The sequence below is a fragment of the Polypterus senegalus genome, chromosome 10, assembly GCF_016835505.1.
Source record: "Polypterus senegalus isolate Bchr_013 chromosome 10, ASM1683550v1, whole genome shotgun sequence".
NCBI classification, from domain to species: Eukaryota; Metazoa; Chordata; class Cladistia; order Polypteriformes; family Polypteridae; genus Polypterus; species Polypterus senegalus.
The window spans coordinates 132,556,256-132,579,870 of NC_053163.1; the positions used below are offsets into that span (position 1 = coordinate 132,556,256).

The following is a 23,615-nucleotide window of genomic DNA, read 5'->3' on the forward strand; positions in this document are numbered from 1 at the left end:
TGAATAATCTTTACCTTCACTGGTTGAGTTTCTTTCTTTTCCTCCTTGCCTCGTTTTTTTTTTTTACTTGTTTTGGTCACACAGAGTGATAAATAAACCCGATTATTTATGAATAACAGCTCAGTTTCCGAGAGATACAGTATGAAGAAGCAGCAGTCACTTTACTGATCTTTAAATAAAAGCGATTTCAAAAGTCTGCGAATATACGAACATGAACATGCTGTGAGCTGGCTATTGCACTGTATGCGTGAGATATACTTAGTACAGACTGCTACATGACAAACTGACAGAGCTAGCTTGAGCTTTCCTTGTTGCAAGGATTCTTTTTTGGGTAGTTGACTGAGGTCTGCAGACTTTGGGTTTGGGGACCCTTTGACTCGTGCAGACACCTGTGAAGCAAACCGTCAGGGTTTGGTCAGCAGCATTTCTCAGAATTTGCTGGTTGGCCACCAGCATATATAGACTATCATCCTTCAACACAAATAGCCGCATTACATAAACGTTAACTTTACTTTACATCACATTGTTGTTAAATGAGCGCCAATCCCAAGTGCTACACTGTACAGGTTTAAAAGTATACTGAAACTGGCAACAAATTTAATCTTTACAGTTGAAGTTCTAAACATTTAGAGTGACTTAGTCAAAGTACAGGGAAGTAGATTGAAGTGGTATGGAGATACAATGAGGAGAGACAATGAATATGTAGGCAAATGAGTGATGGGAATGGAAGTACATGGGAACAGAAAGCAAGGAAGGCCAAAGTGGAGGTGGACAGATAAAGTAAAAGATCAGAAGGAAAAGGGCTGACTGGCAAGGAGGTGCAGGGTCGTATTCTATGGAAAAAATGATTAAGCACATCAACCCAACACAGAAGTGGGAAAAGATGAAGAGCAAGAAGTCAAAACCAGTCATGAACTCCGAACCAGAAACCGTGTCATTTATAGTCTAGGGCTTAGTCACTAGGCTGCACAATCTGCCAACCTTAACATGATAAGAAGATAAGAAGATGTTCTCACAAAGCAAACATGCAGCATTTGCTGGTGCTCCCTTCATATTGGGCCAGCACAAGTACAGCATGACCACATGCATGCCATATTTAATTTTACAGATCATCTTTGGTCTGTAATGGTACAGTGTGTTACTGTGAAACATTCAACAACATTTATAAAACATTAATGGCATAAAATGTCTGCAAAGTCTGAATGATGCACTTGTCAAGGCCTGGCAAATATCAGCCAAAAATGTCTTAGCAGAAAAAGGTGTAGTATGGAAATAGTCCAACACTTCCAAATAGTTCACTGTATGAATCTGGACAGTTATGAGTCTGCAAGTGTGCAGTGTGCTGTCCATGAAACCAGAGAAGTGCTACTGCTCTTAGAGCTGGAGACGGTGAGACCGATCAAGACCTACTATAACAGCAAAGACAAGCAACAAGAGCACTGGCAAGTGTTTCAGCAGATATTTTTGGAATTGGAACACACTGGATTTCAGCACCCTGATAAGGAATAATAGTGGCCAGACTGTGGACACCAGGGAGGAGAAAGTGTTTATAAAGGCTTTGAGGGAGAACAATCTCCTCTGTTCATAAAAAAAAAACTATCTTTGATTTAGGATGGGCTTCAAGACCAGTCCTAATAACCACACACTTTTTGTTCCACCATATGCTAAAGCCACCCTACTTTCATTTCTCACCCCCACTTTCATAGGCACACCTTGCCTTCAGTTTAAACACCTGGATCTCCAAGGTCATGGATTACTTCTGCAAGGGTTAGGAAATAAAAAAAATATATATATTATAGCATTATGGAGAAAACGCAACAGAGTAAGTTAAAAGAATATAACTAGTAGAAAGCCAGGTTCACACAGTATTAGCAAAACGTTTCACTTAAAGTCACAGATACTAAGTCACACCATACCACACTCCTACGAATCCTCATTCTTGACAATGTATGAGGTACTGGAAAAAATTTAACTTTCTAAGCATCCTGTTTTAAGTAGTGTGGTGATCACGTTTAGAAAAGGATAAAATCCACCATGTGCAGCCTGACCCACACCAGAGTCAAGCTATTCAACTCCATTCCAGCCCAAACAATTCTGATTGAATTACATCCACTACAGTTTGATTAAGACAAGCTGCCATGGGACATGGGGTATTGGCCATAAATCAAAAGTTTAGTACACAAAGCAAACAAAAATATACAGAAAAGGAAAGGGCAAGGATGTCATTAGAAAAACTAAAGCTCAAGACCAAAGCAGTGGAAAAACTCAAAACTCTCTAAACTTCACAAACTAAAAGTTTAATTAAGTTTATAACTTGTGAATAAGAGTTGCCTGCTCTAATTTTTACTCAATGAAGATTGAACAACTTCACATGGCTGCCAAGCAAATGCAGCCGTGAAGGGCAACAGGAGGGGTGGGAAATGTCTTGGTCAAGTTAGAGATGTGATGCACTCAATGGTACTGCAGATATTGAACTCAGTATGTGGAGGTATCAATATCAACTTATTCAGTTCTCAAAGCATGGGGGTGCAACCAAGAACATTTTGTCTCTGTTAATGTTATTTGAAAAGTGCTGAGTACCAATGAACTGATGAATTATGCTTAACTAAATGACTTGTTGAGTGTGACAGAGGACTATACAGTATATAGGTGCTCACGTGTATATACAGTGTATATCCTCTACACTACTATATAATAGGATTATGTTTGCTAAATTCTTGTTTGCAGGAATTCATCTACTGTACTTCGAATTCATAAATGCATATATATATATATATAGGAGGATAAGCATCCCAGGTAGGGAAAGAGGATAATTTCATACCCAGACAGGAAGCCAGAGAAGGACAATATTCAGAATGTCTGGTAGAAAAAGACAAGGTCCTCAAATGGTAATCCAGTTCAGAAGGTCGGTGAGGAAGTGGTAATATTCCCCTTTCATGCTAAGAATTGAACATGGAAGGACGCTGCAGCAGTATCTATACCAGGGCTTTTGCCCCAGTCGCTGCTGAGGGAAACACTGGTTGGGCATGACAGACTGGAGGGACAGGAGATTGGGTGACTGCCTGGGCAGAGCATCTCCCCGTACACTGGGCAGCAGCATCCCATCTGCTGAGCCCCAGTAAGGATGTCTGCAAGGCAGCATATGGAATTGTGGTCTCATGGAGCTGCCCTATCAGGTTCTGTGGGGGCCTCCAGGAGGCGCTGTCATATAATGACTGTACAAAGACCATTGTAGTCCTGCCCAAGCAGGAAGTGCTTCCCTGAGGCAATAGACTGAGCACCAGAAGTACTCCTGGGTCAGGAGTTAAAAGAGAGGCCACGGAGATGGAGTCAGGAGTGGAGAAGGACAATACTTGTTGGGATGACTGGAGGAGTAAAGAGAAAAGGAGAAAGAAAAGGAAAAGGAAAAGGAAAGGATTTGTTTGTACTGGGCAGTCGGAAAGATACTTTTGTTAAATAAAAACATAAATCGTGAACCCAGGACTTGTCTGGGCAATTGTGTCTGGGGCTTAGTAATACCCCCTGCGTACCACTATATATATACTCACTATCCTCCTTAAGCACTCTAAGATAAATGTTACCTGGTCCCAGTAATTTCAGCCATTATCATCTAAGCTGCCTTGATGTCTTTACAATTTATAAATTCATAGTAGTCCTTGTAATTTACAGGAAGTCATTGTTTTTTTATATGTGGAAACTTTAAAAAAAATGAAATTTGGAGCATTCCCAATTTCAAAGTGATGATATTAAAATTTGCCCTTAAAAATTATGAGGCACTTCACCTTCCTCCTGACCCTCCTTTGTGACTTAAATACTGAAAGACTGTCTTTCACATCTTCTACAACATTTCTCTCTAATTGCCCTTTAACTTTCCTAATATCCTCTTCCACCTTTGCTCTCAAGCATTCATATAGTAAGTGCTACAGCTTACTCGGGAATTATTACTCTTCTGCACCTTATACGGTAAATTTTGTCTTTGCAGCTTATTTAGCTCCTAATTATCCACTGTGCTCTCTTTAATTTGTTACTTTTCCAAAATGTAAGACGTATTTGCTCTGCTTTGCATGTAACATGCTTTAAAGCCTTCTCTACTGCACCTAGACCATCTTCACCCTTTAAAGTTTATCTCAGTGTACCTTCTTTCAGAGTTTTCGAGTCAAAAATTAACTTGCTAAAATTAAATTGAATAGTTTCATTTGAATAAGTACTCGGCCAGAACATTATGAGGTGTATTATATTGGGGTCAGTTAGATTCTAGTGATTCAAACTCCTCTACCCACAGAATCCTATCTCATGTATTACAAAATATAAAATCTAGACAGGCTTCCACTCTTGATGATGTTTTTAACATACTATATATCTGATTACATCTATGAAGACCTGTTCTTGCTCTCTGTTATTTGTAAGGCGATCCCAGTTAATATTTGGGTAATTTAAGACCCCCGTGACTATAATATCCCCTGTAAACTTGCTTTTTTAATACTATTACATATTGAAACTCTTGTCTGAATTGGGAGTTTTATAACACACTCCCATTATCGGGCATCTACCTCTGCTGCTTTCTAGCTGAATTCAGATATTCTCACCCTGATGTGGCTCATCACCCATATGAAGCAGGCAATCATTATATATATATATATATATATATATATATATATATATATATATATATATATATATATATATATATATATATATATATATATATATATATATATATATATATATATATATATATATATATATATATATAAATGGCTACTTTCCACTTCCTTATTTCATGTTTGCTCATTTCTGTGAAATAATGTTTAACGGTCTATGTTATACTCATCACCATCTCTTGGATTTAGCAAGGTTTCTATTATTGCTAAAATTATGCATGACTACTTACTGTGTAACACCAATTCAACTGATTTAGGAATGCCTTTTAGTGATGGAAGGCTGTGTGTGTAGCCATATTTCATCTGTGTATTTTTAGTCTTTGTACGCCTGCGGGTATCACACTTACTATATGTATGAACATTGAATGTTTGCTTGTGTATGTGAAAGTTTTATGCATATTTTATGAACAGTGAGGCTTAAGGGCTGTGTGTCAGAAATGATGGTGTGTATGTAACATTGGGGCACCTCAGAAACTGTCCTGTCTACTTTCTACACAAGAGACTTCCAGTATAATACCAGCTCTTGCCACAGACGTTCATAGATAACTCCTTTATTACAGGTTGTACTCATAGACACGTTGGAGTATAGTATGCTGGTGGAGGACTTTATCGTGTGGTACAGGAAAAACCTCTGCAGCTGGACATCAGAAAGATTGAAGAGTTGGCGGTGGACTTCTGCCACGTTAAGGACCCTCTAAGGCCAGTCAGCATCCAGAGGGAAGAGGTGGAGATGGTTCAGAGCTACAAGAACCCGGGAGTCCATCTGAACAACAAATTGAACTGGTCTGATAACTCAGTGATTCTGTATAAGAAGGGCCAGTGTAGACTATTTGTCTTGATGAGACTCTGAGCAGAAAGCAGGTGAAAGTGTTTTACTAGTCCGTTGTTGTGCTACATGGTGGTCTTCTGGGGAAGCAAATTGAGTTCAGATGATGCAAAATACTTGAAACAAACGTATCAGGAATAGCCAGCTACATCAGAGGACTAACTCTGGGCACTCAGGAGGCTGTTGTGGAAAAGAGAATGGTGGCAAAATTGGATGCTGTCATGAAAAATTCTTTTTTGGAGTACTTTGAGCCAAAGGTTCTGTTCTCCATGGTGCAATAAGAAGTACCTCTGGAGATATTTTCAGCATGCTGCCATGGGAAAATACTAAAAATGTCAATTTAGCAATTTTAGCATAATATTTATTGTATTGTATGCTTTTATTCTATTGTCTTATGTAGTACTTTGTGTTGATATCTGTGTATTTTATGTTTTTATGTTTTGCTGCAGCATGCACTTGAATGTCCCTGTTGGAATAAATAAAGCATATCTAATCTAATCTAATCTAATCTAATCTAATCTAATCTAAAAAAACAAGTGTGCATTAATGTGCGCCTATGGTGCTGTTGTGAGTCTTGTAATGTTATACACGTATGTGTATGTGCATATGTACATGTTCAGCTTGTGAATATTTGAGTGAATACCTGTGAGTGTACAGAGGTGTGCTTGAGCAAGCATTGCGTACTAGTGTGTATGTTGTATGTGTGCAGAGAAACTGGTGCATCTCTTATGAACAAACGTGAACATGTGTACATCAATGTTAAATGCATATAGACTTCTTAATTGCTTATGAATATGAATACATTAGCATAAATGCATGTGTGAATATTGTGTGTTTGTATTTATATGTTTACAAGTCTGTCTGTCTGTCAGTCTCAAGGAATGTCCATATGTCACTATAACTCTGTTACTTTAAAAATTTGCATGTGGGAACTCTATGAAGACAGCCATCCATTTCAGGCACACTCACTCAGTTCTAAACCTGTTTGGACTGGAATGATCCACTTTGCCAACACAACTAAACACTGTCAAGTCACCTTATTCAATTAATTTTGAGTGGGGTTGGCATCTTTACTTAGTCTCCCAGAAATGGGCAGGCTGTTGCCCTGATGCAGACAGTAGTGACCTAACAATGCAGGGCAGAATTTTCTGATAAGTCCTTCAATATGCATGAATGCCGCGGCAGTGGTGTATAATGAGTGGCATGTGGCCACTAAGTATTATCGCACCCCTAATGACAAAGAAACGTGCCCCCTATCCATTCAAAGTCTGCACCTTTACAGAGTGCATTGCCTCACCAGGTCTGCTGAACTTGATATTAAATGTAGCAAAAAAAATAAATAAAATAAAGCAAGCCTGAGAGCATTTACCCCAAAACGGATACACATGTGGATGAGTTCTATCTTTAGACCTGGCAATTCCCTTCCAGTTTCACAGCAAACATGATGCCACTGTTCCCACGATCCTGGAAACACTGTCCACCAACGCATGCCACTCAGACATGCCAGGCATGACATCATTATGTCCTTATAAAGTGCTACCCTGAACCCCTGACCAAAAGCCAGCAGACCAAATCAGTCGGTGTCACCTATTCAAAATGAGGAAATTTCATGGATCCCAGGAGGGGGGCTTACATTAACTTTGATGGGGGAGGTGTCGTACTTTCATGGCAATGGCTGCAGTGAGGAAGAAAACGATACGTAAGAGTGTGCGTGTCAAGTGGCCCCCTGGGACATGAGTGTTTATCTAGGGAGGGAATGAAAATCCTCAAAAAGCTTTTTCAGCTCGTCTGGTTAGAAATATTTCAATTTTAGACTGTCCCAGGAAAGCTGGGGATTGAGAAGGGTGGAGAAGAAGTGGCACATACAATTTGGGAATATCAAAATATGTCTAGAGAGTTTTTATAGACTAGCATACTAAGTTGGGTGCTGACTGTCAACATTCTGTCTGACTTTTGAAAACTTTATTTGGGCTTCCACAGATACAAGAGAAATTGCAAGCTATGATTTCAGTCTGTGGAAATGTGAAGGTTTTGAGATTAAAATGTGCATCACCAGAGGACATAAGGACATGAGATACAGAACCTGGTCAAATTAGCAATCTGACTTAAATTAAGACCTGTCCCTATGAGAAACATCCATCCATTGTCATGTCCAGTTAATCCAATACAGGATCGTGTGTGGTGATAATCATGAATTAAAGTAAGTAGGTAGACCAGGAAGATGTGCTGAGATAAGAGGAAATGAATACAGCCTTAGGTGAAAGTTTAATTTGTGAACTCCATGGTTACCCCTAGTCAAGCCATTACATATCCTAGTAGAGTCTCTATCTTCAAACTATTCCTTTAGCCATTAACTCCATGGCTGTCCTTAAGGAAAGTCATCATACGTTCCTGTTCAGATACCAACTACCAGTATGATGGAAGGTCAATTCCTCTTAACTCACATGTCAACTACTGATGCCCTCTTTCTCCTAGAGGCGAAACCTCTCATCACACAGTTTAGATATTGACACACAATTTCATCTTGAAGGAAGGCCTCTCGTCCACCAAGTTTCAGTAATGCCTCACAGTTTCTCCAAATCAAGCTCATCCACTGTGTATTTCAGAGACAAAGTCTCCTCACTTCTCTCTTTAGGCACTGATCCTCCTGTATGTCCCAAAAATCAAGTCCCCTCACCTCACAATTAAGATAATTACTCTTGATTTCACCCTGAAGCTTTGCAAACACCTTACAGTTTCTCTCTTAGTCAGGTTAATTAATTTCTAATTTAAGGGCACTGACTTCCTTTCATCAATTCTTATTGTCAACTCAGATGTGGACATTCTCTATTTCTTATAGTGAAGACCTAGCAGATGATTCATTGTCTCTGTTAGTATTTTCTGCTCAGTCACTGCCTCCAAATTTAGAAGTGATGGGACAGCCAGAGATTCTTGTACAAACATTAACTCAATTGAGTCCCTGAAGGAAATCCCCTCAATATTCCTTTCATCCACTGACCTTGTATGTTACTCCAAACAAGGTCCTTCTATTTCCCAGTAAAAGGTTAGGATTGAATCATGATGCATCACTTTACTACTTCATCAGTGACCTCACTATATGCCCCAGAGTCAAATGCCCTTATTGCAGACTTCAACTAATGACTCCTACTCAGTGCCTTTGGTCTCTTTTTAAGCCAAATCCCATTACCCCTTGCTGACCGTCAATTTGTGCCCAGACCTTTCTCATCTCCCAGTTAAGACAAAATCTATCCATTTCATCATCCTTGTTTTAGAACTCCTATTTTTTTCTTTGTATCTCAGGTTTCTACACCTTGCAATTCAGGCACAGTCTAACTGTTTTGCAATAACTTGTGGTTTAGAGGGCAGCATGGTCACACTTTGGTTAGTGGTACTACTTCATAGTTTCAGGGTCATTGTCTGAGTGCTCAATTTTCCCCACACCTTTGTGAGTTTTCCTCATCTAGATATTCTGACTTTCCTCTCATATATTTAAAGACGTTGAAGCTAGTTTAATTAGAAGCCTTAAATAAGCCCCATTGTGGGTGGGCATATGAGTGGATCTGTGATAGACGGGCTTCTTGTCCAAGATTGATTCCTACTATGTATTCATGCTGCTGGCATGGCCTCTGGCCCTCTGCAAAACTGAACTGGAGTAAGAATATTATGTTTCAGTGGCAACTACTGATGCTTGGAGTTTATAGATCCCTTCACTTTCCAAACAAGTTAATGTCCCTCTGTTTCTCTCTTAGACAAGTCCCATTAGATTTTGACTGGAGTCATCAATATCCAGTTTGTCCTTACTTTCCTTTAACCCCTTTTTCAGCCTTTGTCTCCCAATTGGTCTCTGAGATAAGTTTACTCATCCTCCAGTGAGGCACACACCAGTTTCCTACATTCGGGCTCTTTTCTCAGGCTACTGACTTTCCGTTTTCCCAAGATCCCTTCACTTCTGAGTCAAATTGGTGTTCCTCAGTTTCTTTTATGAATTAAATCCCTTTGCTTCCCAATTCAGCTGCTACCTCCCATTGTGTGTTTTTGCCAATTTCAGACACGTTCCTAACAGTTACTGTGCAAGATAAACCTCTAGAGATTCTGCTTTGGATTACTGATGACCAGTTTATTTCTGTAACCCCTTACCTCTTTGTTTAGTCAATGTTTGCCAGACTTTCTTGAGTTAAATCTGTTCTCCTATCAATTTGGCCAATGCAAGGACTCTCAGTTTTATTTCTAGGCCTATCTCACTTAATGGGTATTCTTTGAGACAAGTCCTTCCAACTTCTTTCTTAGGATACTGACTTTCAGTTTGTTCCTAGACCTCTTTACCTTTCAGTTTAGTCATTGTTTCTCAGTTTCTCCCAAGTATCCTTACCTCCCAGCTCAGCCACTGACCCCATTTTGTTCTTAGGCCCACTCATCTCCCAGTCTAGATACATTCTAACTAGTGTTCGCTCTGAGACAAATTGCGTTAACTTCCATCTTGTGTCACTTGCTCATGTTTTGTCCTTAATCCTAGCTCCAGTTCAGACAGCTTCTCTCTCTCTTTCTGTCACTCATTAAATATCTCAAAGTAATGACCGCACTTAATAGTAGCAGTGTCAAATGAGAATGGAACCATGAGACGAGAGCTGGTAAGATAAACTGGCCAATGTCTAAAACAGAACAAGAATCAAAAAGACAAGCTCAGAATGAGGCACCAAAATCACAGTTAAGCGGCATAACAAGAGAATGAAAAACCAGTACACCAGAAGACACAGTCAAAATGCTGAAAACGTTTTGGACCAAAATTCAGATATTAATGTCAAAGAAAATCAGGCAAGTTTTTAAAGTTATATCCACAATCTTCGAAATGGTATGACAGTGGCCTTTACACCTACTGCCTTACCTACCAACAGCAAACAGAAAGGTCTCAAAAGGCAATGCCCTTTAGAAAAACAAGACTGAACCATGGAAGAATGCATTTAATTATTAATATTGTTAAGACCATATTGAAACAAAGAATAAACATAATGACTAGATTCTTTATACAGACCAAGTAACCATTTCAAAAAATGAAATACAAAATGCAAATCATGACAACCAAATCTTCCACTGTATTATATGATCCTGCCACAAAAAGAAATGAAGGCCCCAAAAAACCCAACAAATGGCCAGACTTGCCCTCTTCACAGGTGTGAGCTCCCTGAATAGGCTTCACCCCTAGTGGCCTAGACCCAAACTCAAAAGGCTGGCTGCTGGCCTGCACAGGCCCAAAAATGGGACCAAGGCTTATAAAAAAGCAAAAAGAAAAATAAAAGAAGAGGAATAGGAATCCAATAAAAACCTTGTCCAAGACAACTCAAACAACTTTTCTTTAAAGGTAATTCAAAAAGAATTCAAAAATAGAACATGAAAAGAGAGTACAAAAATTGAGAAAAAATAGGCTTTGCCTTAAAGGCAAAAACCTAAAAGCAAACAAATAAAATAAATCATAACTTTTATGCATTTTTGTGTAAATTTGTGTGCAGTTTCTGACAATCGATACATGGATTGTAAGGCTGAGAGCCTCAAGCAGTTCAAAATTGGCATTTAATTTTTTGTAGAATGCATTTTAAAAAAGTTCATTATTAAATCACTTGTTATCGTGACACCATTTCATTTTAAATTTGGGTGTCTCCATGGAGACCCTTCCCAGAATTCTCTCACTTGTTTGTGACATCATTTTAGTGACAATATAAAAGGTCACCTTGACAGATAAAATTGCATGAAAAAAAAAATCCTCATTTTGTCCTTCCTGCTTTTTCCAATTGTTTTCTTGTCTCCCAGTTTTGACCTTTAGCCCATTCTTTAACGTTTGATTCTCCTGGTCATTTTAATTTATTTTTATGGTCTCTTGCAAGTCAGTATAGTAACAAAAAAAAAGTACCTTAAAGGATAAGTTTGGTATTTTTCAGGTCAAAGTCATTTCTGCTCAATCATACAATATATGCATTTACCATGTGAAATTGTGTTGTAAAGGTAAGCATTTTCTATATACTGTATTTAAAAAAAAACACATAGCCATTCCTGGCATTTTATAATGGAAGCTTATCAGGTCTCCTGGAAAACAAAAGCCTAAAAACTCACCAAATATGTCAATTTTTCAAACCAGGAAAGTTACATACACATTGTAAAATAGCTTATATGTGTCATTTTCAAACCAAAAACACCAGCAATACTATGGGATTCTGCCATTTTAAAAGAAGACCTCTAGCTCAGCATTTCTCTCCTTCTGCAACAACCTTTCACCTCCTGGGCGTGGTTTCCTCTGGAAAGACACAACCACAGTTAACTGTTTGTGCCAAATCGAGCTCTCACATAACGTGAGAGCTCCTCCAAGGAAGACTACTGGTATCACACAAGCGAATAGACAACGTATCTTTACCTCCAGAAAAATAGTACCAGGAATTTGCAATTAAAAGATTATTTCCATGTCCCTTTTGTTGTCACAAACATGTTTCAAAGAGAACATATTCAGTCAGTTCTTAGGCTTTAATATTCTGGTGGTGCTCTGGGCCACATGTTAGATTCTAAAAGGGTAGAACTGGCAATTTACAGAAAATGCTTAGCTCTGGAATACAGTTTCGCATGGCAAATACATGTTTGTGAGGAAATAACTTAGACTTGAAAAATATCCAACTTATCCTTTAATGAATTCAGGGGTCAAAATCCAGGAAATCCAAAAAATCACAAGAATCACAAACCAAATACAAAAGTAAAAAACAGTACAGCTGAAAAACTGCCCTGTGAACTGAGACTTCTCCTTAAATACATGCTGAGACCATTAACCCACCTGTATCGTTGGTGGCCCTGCCTCCTTAGGCTCTACATGTAGGAGACAGGGCAGGTAACAATAAAAGCTACTACAAAAATAATTAGCATAATACATATAAAATAAAACATAATCCAAGGCCGGATTAAGACCCTAACTTAACTACTTAGCAGAGAGTTGATTATGCTTTTAACAATGCAGTGTGCATACACCAGGTTGTTTAATGTAGAGTGATATTTCTCACTTTTGATTATGGTGCTACGCTTGATCGCTTTACCAATGGGAGGGGCCTTCCCTCTTAGTCACTTCACAGGCCCACAGATACTCGATTATTTAATCAAGTGAGGGGGGTTGGAAAAAAATAAAGCCCTGTTGGTAGATCTGCCCCTGACGTAATCAATAACACAATAAGCAAAATTGTATTTGCACATTAAATGAACAAAAACCATACTTGAACCAGGGATGTAACCCTGGCTCAAGCATAACACACTGCCTAGAAGGTGTAACTAAAACAAGATTCTTCAGTCTAAGCTCACCCACTAACTCTCATTTCATCCCGGACACCTTCTCTCCTTTAGCCAAAACCTCTCAGTTTGTTCTGGAAGGGAGTTCCGTTAGGACCCAATTCAACTGAAGTGTGATTGGCATCTGTCTCATGCCATCTACTGTCATTTGCCGCCATAGCTCTTCACCCCCAAGTATTATTATTATTATTATTGTTATTATTATTACTATTATTGCGGTGAGCTGGCGCCCTGCCCAGGGTTTGTTTCTTACCTTGTGCCCTGTGTTGGCTGGGATTGGCTCCAGCGGACCCCCATGACCCTGTAGTTAGGATATAGCGGGTTGGATAAGGGATGGATGGATGGATTATTATTATTACTCAGTTTCTCTGAGTTGCCCGCCAAGTCAAATCACCCTGCCCACTCCCCTGCAATGTGTTCCTGAACAGCTGTTCAGGAATGCCCCCTCAGATGCCCCCCTCTCTCTTGAGCTTCAGCAAAGCTTTCATATCCTCAAATGTGGTGGCAACGTGGCAGCTGCTGTTTCGAGATGATTGATCTGGGCAGTCTGCTGCACACCACCTCATGCAATCATTGCACTCTTCTCATCACCCCCTCCCAGGCTGCTCTCCATGGACCATCGCTTCCTTCAGAAAGAGACCAGGGGACAAGCCCCTGGAGGTACTCAGTGGAAAAGTACTGGCATAAACAGACTGTGCCCAACTAACAGCATCGACCTCCTCCAAGCCGAGATTTACAGGGGCCCATGGGGGCCACGACTCCTAATTACTGGCACTTCTCTAGGGGGAAAGGAACCATGCTGTTTTCAGAAAAACAGCTCCCACTTCTGCATTACCATGACATGAGTGTCCACCTGGCCACTACTTTGTGATGTCCACCTTAATGGCAGCAGTGGACTCAGTTGATCTGAACAAGACAGCTGCAAGATTAGCAGGTACAATGACTGCTGCATGCCTTTATTTCCTTTCTTTACAGAGTCACAAGTGCATTACCTTTGCCACCTCTGGGGCCCAGCAGTGATGCCACTTGTGTGATGTAACATTCATAAATGTCTTTTTGGAACCTCACTGGTCTAAAGTTGGCAACAGCACTGGGGCCAGTGACTTTTTTTAAAGATGATACCCTTCTTGTCACCTGCCATTTTAAAAATGTGTGTTATGAGAAGGAAAACATGCACTACGTGCCAAGCAGGCTAACGTACGACTGACAAGAGCTGGAAAAGCATTCATCCGAGCACAATACCTACACTTTACGTAAACCTTCTTACCATTCACGTGGTTATCATTACAGAAGAAGTAATCTCATGAATTGTCTTTGCAGGGCCACAATTACAAGAAAGTGCTCCATGGAGTCCCTGAATTAAACATTCTGTATGATTATTATAAGAAATGCAACTGTCTAACTCTAAACTTGATCACTTTTTATGACTTTCAAGATGGTCATCATCATCATTAACTTTTCAATATCCAATTGTCCACATAACAACTGTCAATTAACATGGCTATGCTGTGTCTGACTACCTACAGCGTCACTGTTGTAAATATGTAGTCTGTCAATGGCCCTCCTGATCAACGTTATTCTGCCAATGTCTCAGCCATTCTTACAATGACTCTGTGCTGTCTGATATTTGTTTTGCATGGTTACCATCACAAACATCACAACATTATGCCTAACTCTCCATAGGGACTCTGTTGTAAATATGGCTACTCTTTGATTTTGCCCTCCAGATGGACACAAACGCTGACTGTCTTCACAAAGTCAGATTGTCCAGTTGGACAAAATAACAAATCTGACTAAGCTGCATTTGCCCAGTGAACTGATACAAACACAGCTACTCTGTGACTGACCCTGCACTTGCTCTTTTTTTCAAACACGTCTGTTTTAAGTAACCTTTTAACAATAACAAACATGGCTATGTTGTGTCTGACCAGACACAAGTCCACTCCTGCGAACAAGCATTCTGTGATTGGGCCTTCAGATGGATACATTAAAACAATTGTGACGAGGATAGGCCTTTCAGCCCAACAAGCTCATCCATCGAAAATAACATCAAGTCGAGATCTGAAGGTCTTTACAGTCCTACTCTCCAACACACTGCTTGGTAATTTACTCCATGTGTCCATAATTCTTTGCATGAAGAATAACATTCTAATATTTGTGCAAAATCTGCCCATAACAGGTTGCTAACTGTGTCCCTATGTTCTTGTTGCAACCAAATGTTTCTGACTTCTAATGATCTAAGTACCTGAATGGTCACTATAAAAGAAATGGTTATTTTCTTGTTAATCTGTTGCAATGTCTCCTTTAGGAGTATGGCTATTCAGCGACAACATATCAGGCGGTCATAGAAATTGATCCAGCTTTCCTAACTGACCCTCCAGAAATGTATCATCACTAAAGATTTCCTGTGTGTTTGGACTGAGCCCATTGTCACCATAATGAGAAGGGCTAGTTTGCGAATGTCTTGCCATATGGGCATTCAACCAAACACAAGAACTCTATCACTGACCTCCTGAATAGTTTCCATTGCAAATATGGCTACTCTGTGTCTTATGGCTAGTCTGTACCTAGGTCATGACATGGCCCATCACCAATGGATTCTCACAAATAAACTCATTCCATTGAACTACTCCAAATCTGAATCTCCATAGGCCATTATCGTAAGCACAACACACTCTATGAATCTCCCTCCACTGAAGTCACTGTTACAGACTTGGCTGCTCTGAATCTAACTCTCCACAGCAAGAAAAAACTCTGCTAATCTGTGGAATGACCTTCTGCATGCAATACGGGTCGTGCGTCTGCACTGGCTGACTAGCTCAAAGCTCCTCACCTGGCCACATCATTCACATATCCCATCATGCCTCACAGTGCCCTGAATATTTTAAGAGGGGCTCTTCAGTAGTCTCTACTTGATCTTCCATACTCACTTTATAGGATTGTGTTTAAGGTTGCTACGGCTCCAGCTGTAAATGCATGTAATAAGCATGTAAAATGTCCAGAATAGGTTAGGCAGTTCACCTTAGAAAGGTGCCATATGAAATAACATTTGCTTGTAGGGTGGCATGGTGGTTTAGTGGTTACCACCCACACAGATTCAGTGTCCTAGGTTCAAATCCTGTGCCTGGTCACAGTCTGTGCGATGCTTGCATTTCCTTTTGAGTTTTCCTACTGCATCTAAAAGATGTGCAAGTTAGGTTAACTGAACATTCTGACTAGCAAATGGACATAAACATGAGTGGGCCTTGTGATGGACTGAGGGTCCTGTCCAACGCTGGTCCAGCTATGCACCCATGGCTACTAGGGAAGACTCCGGTCCCCTGCAACCAAGCATTGGATGGAGTGGGTTGAAGAATATAATGTTGTGTTTGTTTGTTTGCAACTTCTACGCAATGACAGCTTATGCCTGCTGCATTTTACCTGTGCCTATCACCTCCTGATGTAATCTCTGCCACCTTTGGGACTTTTGAGTGCGTGAGCAGCATGGGAAAGTAATTTGGTATCTTAATGAACTGAAGCACACGTGCCATAGTGGAGACAATACTCATCGGCTCAATGGCACATGAGGAAAATGTAGGAGCGAAGACACAGATAAAGGCACTAAAACGCATCCACCTCGACAGCCTGCACACTCACAGACATTACTTGGTAGCTTGGCTTGAGCTCCTCTCAGTTACCCTCAGAAGGCCACAACACCACCCATTTTGATTCAGCATTATTATTTCTAATTGTTTCTCTTCTTTTTTTTTGTTTGGTTTTAGTGTGGGATGATACTGTCTTTACACATTGACATCATAGCCTAAAATTAATCATTATGTGCTGAATCCACCCACCACCAGTGACTAGATAGATAGATAGGAAAGGAACTATATAATGATAGATAGATAGATAGATAGATAGATAGATAGATAGATAGATAGATAGATAGATAGATAGATAGATAGATAGATAAGAAGGGCACTATATACAGTGGTGTGAAAAACTATTTGCCCCCTTCCTGATTTCTTATTCTTTTGCATGTTTGTCACACAAAATGTTTCTGATCATCAAACACATTTAACCATTAGTCAAATATAACACAAGTAAACACAAAATGCAGTTTTTAAATGATGGGTTTTATTATTTAGGGAGAAAAAAAATCCAAACCTACATGGCCCTGTGTGAAAAAGTAATTGCCCCCTGAACCTAATAACTGGTTGAGCCACCCTTAGCAGCAATAACTGCAATCAAGCGTTTGCGATAACTTGCAATGAGTCTTTTACAGCGCTCTGGAGGAATTTTGGCCCACTCATCTTTGCAGAAATGTTGTAATTCAGCTTTATTTGAGGGTTTTCTAGCATGAACCGCCTTTTTAAGGTCCTGCCATAGCATCTCAATTGGATTCAGGTCAGGACTTTGACTAGGCCACTCCAAAGTCTTCATTTTGTTTTTCTTCAGCCATTCAGAGGTGGATTTGCTGGTGTGTTTTGGGTCATTGTCCTGTTGCAGCACCCAAGATCGCTTCAGCTTGAGTTGACGAACAGATGGCCGGACATTCTCCTTCAGGATTTTTTGGTAGACATTAGAATTCATGGTTCCATCTATCACAGCAAGCCTTCCAGGTCCTGAAGCAGCAAAACAACCCCAGACCATCACACTACCACCACCATATTTTACTGTTGGTATGATGTTCTTTTTCTGAAATGCTGTGTTCCTTTTATGCCAGATGTAACGGGACATTTGCCTTCCAAAAAGTTCAACTTTTGTCTCATCAGTCCACAAGGTATTTTCCCAAAAGTCTTGGCAATCATTGAGATGTTTCTTAGCAAAAATGAGACGAGCCCTAATGTTCTTTTTGCTTAACAGTGGTTTGTGTCTTGGAAATCTGCCATGCAGGCCGTTTTTGCCCAGTCTCTTTCTTATGGTGGAGTCGTGAACACTGACCTTAATTGAGGCAAGTGAGGCCTGCAGTTCTTTAGACGTTGTCCTGGGGTCTTTTGTGACCTCTCGGATGAGTCATCTCTGCGCTCTTGGGGTAATTTTGGTCGGCCGGCCACTCCTGGGAAGGTTCACCACTGTTCCATGTTTTTGCCATTTGTGGATAATGGCTCTCATTGTGGTTCGCTGGAGTCCCAAAGCTTTAGAAATGGCTTTATAACCTTTACCAGACTGATAGATCTCAATTACTTCTGTTCTCATTTGTTCCTGAATTTCTTTGGATCTTGGCATGATGTCTAGCTTTTGAGGTGCTTTTGGTCTACTTCTCTGTGTCAGGCAGCTCCTATTTAAGTGATTTCTTGATTGAAACAGGTGTGGCAGTAATCAGGCCTGGGGTGGCTACGGAAATTGAACTCAGGTGTGATACACCACAGTTAGGTTATTTTTTAACAAGGGGGCAATTACTTTTTCACACAGGGCCATGTAGGTTTGGATTTTTTTTTCTCCCTAAATAATAAAAACCATCATTTAAAAACTGCATTTTGTGTTTACTTGTGTTATATTTGACTAATGGTTAAATGTGTCAGGAAGGGGCAAATAGTTTTTCACACCACTGTAGATAGATAGATAGATAGATAGATAGATAGATAGATAGATAGATAGATAGATAGATAGATAGATAGATGCTTTCCAACACAAATAAAAATTCACTGGTCATCCAAAATATAGTCATCTACTACCACAAACTGGACAGCTGAGTTGCTCGCATTTTTGTAGTGGAGTGCCATGACTGAGCCTCTCCCAGGATGAATCACTTTCAGATACGCAGTACTGCCATATTGCTGGGATGATGGCAGGTAGCTGACAGAAGATTTTGGCTTGTGCATACACCACAAGGTGTTCAGTTTCCACCTTTGACAACACATAGCCCAGAGCAGTTCTTTCCAATGGACACTAATGCAATAGTAGAGTATAAAGCCAGTAATGTTCTTGATGTTCTTCAATTTGTAGGCACTCACCACAGTGAAGGATGTGGGAGGCTGCCAGTGCAGACTCTTCTGCCTCGGTGGAAGATGTCCTTTGGCTATTTTGGCTATTTTTATGCTTCTGCTTTAGAGCTATATATAAACTTTCTTTTTTTGTTGTTTTAACAGAAATGAAAAGGAACCTGTTAATGTTGTGAAACTAGAAATGGCTTGCTAGTCTAGAAATAGTCCATTGAACATTTTTGACAAGTAGTGCTAAATGACTTTACTGTCTCACACCACTGACATTGTTTCTATTTCATAGGTTGTTGGAGCAGATTATAAATTGTACTTGGGTTAAAATCAGAGCAAACATAAATATAATCATACTTATATACAGCATGTGGTAAATAAAAATAAATAGTGATAGACTAGACAAATGACTCATTGGCCAACAATTAGGCCAAGGCGAGCAGGCATTGTTGCTTCTTTCCTCAACTGTATTTGCCCCAAGTGGTTAAACTCATTTAGACGGGTGTACCGAGCCACCATTTCACCTCTGCCTTACCCCATTTACTTACAGTTACATTTTACTTATTTGACTGATGCTATCCATTTGACATACGGTTGGTTACATTCTTTTGTATTTTTAATTAGAGAACAGACAGGTGAAGTTACCTGCTCATAGCCATGCAGTGTCAGTAGTGGGATTTCAGCTCACCCCATCATGGCTTAACTGCTATGCCATTACTCCCTGCTTAACAGCCCGTCACCCACACTCTCTATCTCACAGGTGATACTTGGCAGTGAAAATGGTGATGGGTTACTTCAGCATACAATTTCACCCCTCACTGGAGTACTAAGTTCATAAGATCACTTTAGGTTTTTGGTAACCACATCTGCCCTTGAGCTTCCTGGAACTGTTTTTGGTATGTGGTGTGGTCCATCTTTGAATGAAGTTTGCTTGTTCTCCCTACACTCATAAAAATAAAGGTGCCAAAGTGTTTCTTCAGAATGGTACCACAGGGGAGCCATGTTTGGTCTCCAAAAGGACCACCCCCATGAAGGTTTCAGAAAGATTGTCCTTATTTATTTAGAGCGGTAACAGATTTCAAAGATAGCTAAGAAGAGATGATCAAAGATCTGTGAAATGCCAAAGGCTTGTGACTTTAAAGACACTCTTGCCTCAAACAATCACACTGACTAAATTCAAGTTTGATCTCTCAGTATCCTGTTAGGTAGTCTACTAAACATTAAGAATTTCTGTTTTGTCCACATATTAGTAAACGCTCAAGGAACTGATGTCACATGCAAACAACACTTCACAGAATGAAAGCAATAGAGCTGTGGGGAACCACACAACTCAGTAAAATGCCATTAACAATTCAGTATTTATAAAAAAAACGACGTCTGTGAGTTTTGGACTTGTTCGCGCCTTGAACTCATAGCTACCTTCAAGAACCCTGCTGACCAGGACAGTGCAACAGAAACAGCAGAAGGAGAACATGGCCGGCCATATATTATGCATTAAAAGGCACACAGGAAAGAGTGAATTCAAAGCAGACCGACGACATTCTTAAATTAAAATGTCAAAGTGTCTTACGGAGTGTCGTTTGTTTAAGGTTCGAATTTCTGCAATACATACGAGTGACTTTCCATTTAAATGTAGGAACATTACGCGTTTTAAGCGCTATACGTTGGACAGCACATTTTATTTCTGTGATTGCACGGGCCCGTAAACGTGCGTTACGAACTCTGCTTTTGAAATGCCGAAACTCAAATAAATCTTAGCAATGCTTTGGACGAGCTTATCGAAAACTGTAATGGAATTAATCCAGTGAGTTAGTGTGGAAATGAGCCGACAGCGTTGCTGTTTAATCGAAGATGGGGGACTGTCGTAATAAAACGTGAATTCATCAACGCTCCGTCCAGGATTTGGTACATGCCTTGTGGCTCCCAAATTAATCAGAAAATGAAATGGTGGAGGTTTTAATGCCATACACCTCGCGGGAACATAAATAAATATAGCAGCTCATCCCCATGCTGTAAGAGTGCACTTGATCGATCCGTTTTAATTTGGAGCAGGCGTCCCTGATCTGTAGAGGAACTCAGCAGTCCTGGTGGGCAAAAGGCTGGAGCTGCGGTTAGCTCGCCGGGGGTTTCGGTTTGTAGCAAACGTTGGATTTACAGACCGAAATGCTTGCCACGATTTCCTGATAAGTGTGAATTACTGAAATCTATTATGAGATTTGAAAAATGAGCGCCACTCATTTCCGCTAATAATGGCGCTGTATAAAACAGAAATAGGTTTACCGATTAGTGTGTTACATGCTTGAAATAAATGATCATTTCTAGTAAACTGATAACGCATCAGGGTTATCGCGCACAGGGTTTCTGAGTGGTTCTTACGAGCGATGCTAATGGTTCCCAAAAGAACCATCCACACGAACCTTTTCTTATTCAGATCTGCAGCATGTTCTGCAAACAGCCATAGACTGATTATAACAGATCTGTTAATAACCTGCATGGCTCCTGATTTTGAAAGGTCTCCGGCTGAACACAATCACATTTCAGGTTTTCTTCATCTGCTGAACCCTGCTAGGTAGCCTACTAGTCATTAAAGGCTTCAGTTTTGTTCACAGCCCAAAGAAATAACTACACATGCAAAAAAAAACCCTTCCCGGAATGAAATGTTCTTTGAAAACCCATCAAAGTTCAATTGAAGAACCGTTATTTTAAAAAATGTAGGTCGTCTTAAAACTTCAGACGGACTCCACTGACAGGCCAAGCAACTAATTAATAAACAATCAATAAAACACACTTATACAGTACAAGAATCACCGTTCACAGTGAGCGCACAATCACGCTTTAAAAAGCAAACGGGAACTCCGGAGAATGTAAAGCGTGTGATCGGTGCAAAAGTCATCAACAAAATACCATTTAAAACGAATAACCACGAAAAGTGCCAGGTCCGTGGCTTGAAGCACTCACTGTCCCCTGGTCTTGGCGTCAGGTTACATGGCCCTTCCTATGGGACTTCTGTGGCCGCAGGTGATTATATATATATATATCCGATTAAAGCCACTTAAACAGTAATGCGCATGTTTCACCAAAAATGTTAATATATATGTAACGTGCTGCTATTTTAGTAAAGGAACTGATTTTACAATGTGCAGCCTCGTTCATTATGTAGACTTTAAATAATTGATCATGACATCGTAACTTATAACACAATATTTATGGTATCGGTTACAACATGCTTTTTGGAAATTTGCAATTACTATAATTTTAATTATAATAATAATAATAATAATGTACGCGTACCTATAATTGAGCCTTATCTTTTACAGCTTTAAAGAAGTATGAGCGGAAGAAACGTGTTTCTGTAAAAAAAAATAATACTTAAATTCAGATAAACAAAAATGATTTCCTGAGAAGTGAAATTCTTCCAAATATTCCCCAAATTATCTCTTAAAATGGCCAATTCACTTCTGAGCTGACATCGAGCTCCCGGCGCACTCCTGGGATTCTTGAGAGGGACCCCTGCTTGGTAACGCGTGTTTTTCCTCATGCATGCTGCCAATGATGTCGACAGCTGTGCACATGAGCGCTGCAATGGGTGAGAATTCGTTAGGAAAGGTAGCTCCTTAATCGCATGCTGATGTTTTTTTTTAAGTCACTCTTTACAGATGCATGTGAAGTCTTATTATTACATTTACGGGTGTCTGCAGAAACACAAGTTGTTCTAAGTCTGTCAGCTAAATTGTAAGGTGATGTCCATGCTTACTTACCAATCCCGGTTCTGTAATGGGACTTTACTGGGTTGCGTTATCGTAACTCCATTGCTTCATTGGGGAAAAAAAAAAAAAAACTCGGGAGGGTTCTTTACATATGAAGTTGGCTCGTTTGTGCTTTGAAAATATTCCTGATATGTAGACATAATAAAATAACCTTCAATATATTGTAGCTTACTTAGCAGGACACTAACAGGTCCAGAAAATGTAGACTGGGTGATTGTATACAGTGAGGCTCCTTTTAAAATCAAGAACCCATTGGATTTTTCACTAAGTCACAAAAGCAACACCACAGCACGTGCCTTGAGACAAACTTACAGTAAATATCTTAAAATTGTCATTTGCTTGTCACCACCTTCTCCCAAAACCCTTACTTATGAAAATTACTTTAAAAAGAAAACTTGTTTAGTTTTTCTCCGCAATAAACTTATGTTCAAAAGTTAAATCATTTTTAAAGTTCAATCCTTCATTGTTTTCTATATGATTGATATAAAATACTTACATTTTATACAGCTAAAGATAAAGATCAGAGCGGAAATGCCTAAAACGTACTACGTTATGCACACTTGCATGCAGATGCATTTTCGTAAATTAAAAAAGAAAAAAAAAGTCTGTTTTGAAATCGTGGTGGTGATGAACAGCTTTTACAATGTGCAAGAAACTGTAACTACAAAACAGTGCCCTGCAGTTATAAACTAGACGGCCAGATTATTCATGCGTGATATCACTACACACGCACTTTGGATCAGGACTTGTGCGGGAAGCTGTCGAAATAGGCTGCAGCTTCCAGTGACTCTGTACTGGGAACAGTAATTAAAAAGAATCATAACAGATCTTTTTTAAAATTAACCACTAAACAATATAAATAATATTAAATATTTAGTTTCTATGTTTTACTGTTGAACAGAAATTAATTTTTAAAGTAAGTGTAGAGTAGGCTGTACGGTTCCATCTCGACTGACTGCTTCAGACTGCTGGTCTTCACTGTTCTTCTGTAGCTCGGATGAATTTTCATTTAAATTAAACAATACATAAAGAAAACATTATATCTGATGCCCGTGCAGGTGCCCAACTCCCGACTCGATCACTTACCTGTGACTGTGCCCTGGGTGGTCCTGTTCAGCTGGTTCTCCGTGTTCAC

At 39.7% G+C, this 23,615-nt stretch overlaps 1 protein-coding gene across 2 annotated transcripts in view; it reads right to left on the minus strand.

Moving 5' to 3' along the window:
- The window catches only part of mef2b (myocyte enhancer factor 2b), a 61,477-nt gene extending 37,862 nt beyond the window's left edge, over positions 1-23,615 (minus strand). For both annotated transcript variants that reach the window (XM_039766690.1, XM_039766689.1), the window contains exon 1: positions 23,567-23,615. The gene's annotated coding sequence lies outside the window, so the exon portion shown is untranslated. The remainder of the gene's footprint in view (positions 1-23,566) is intronic.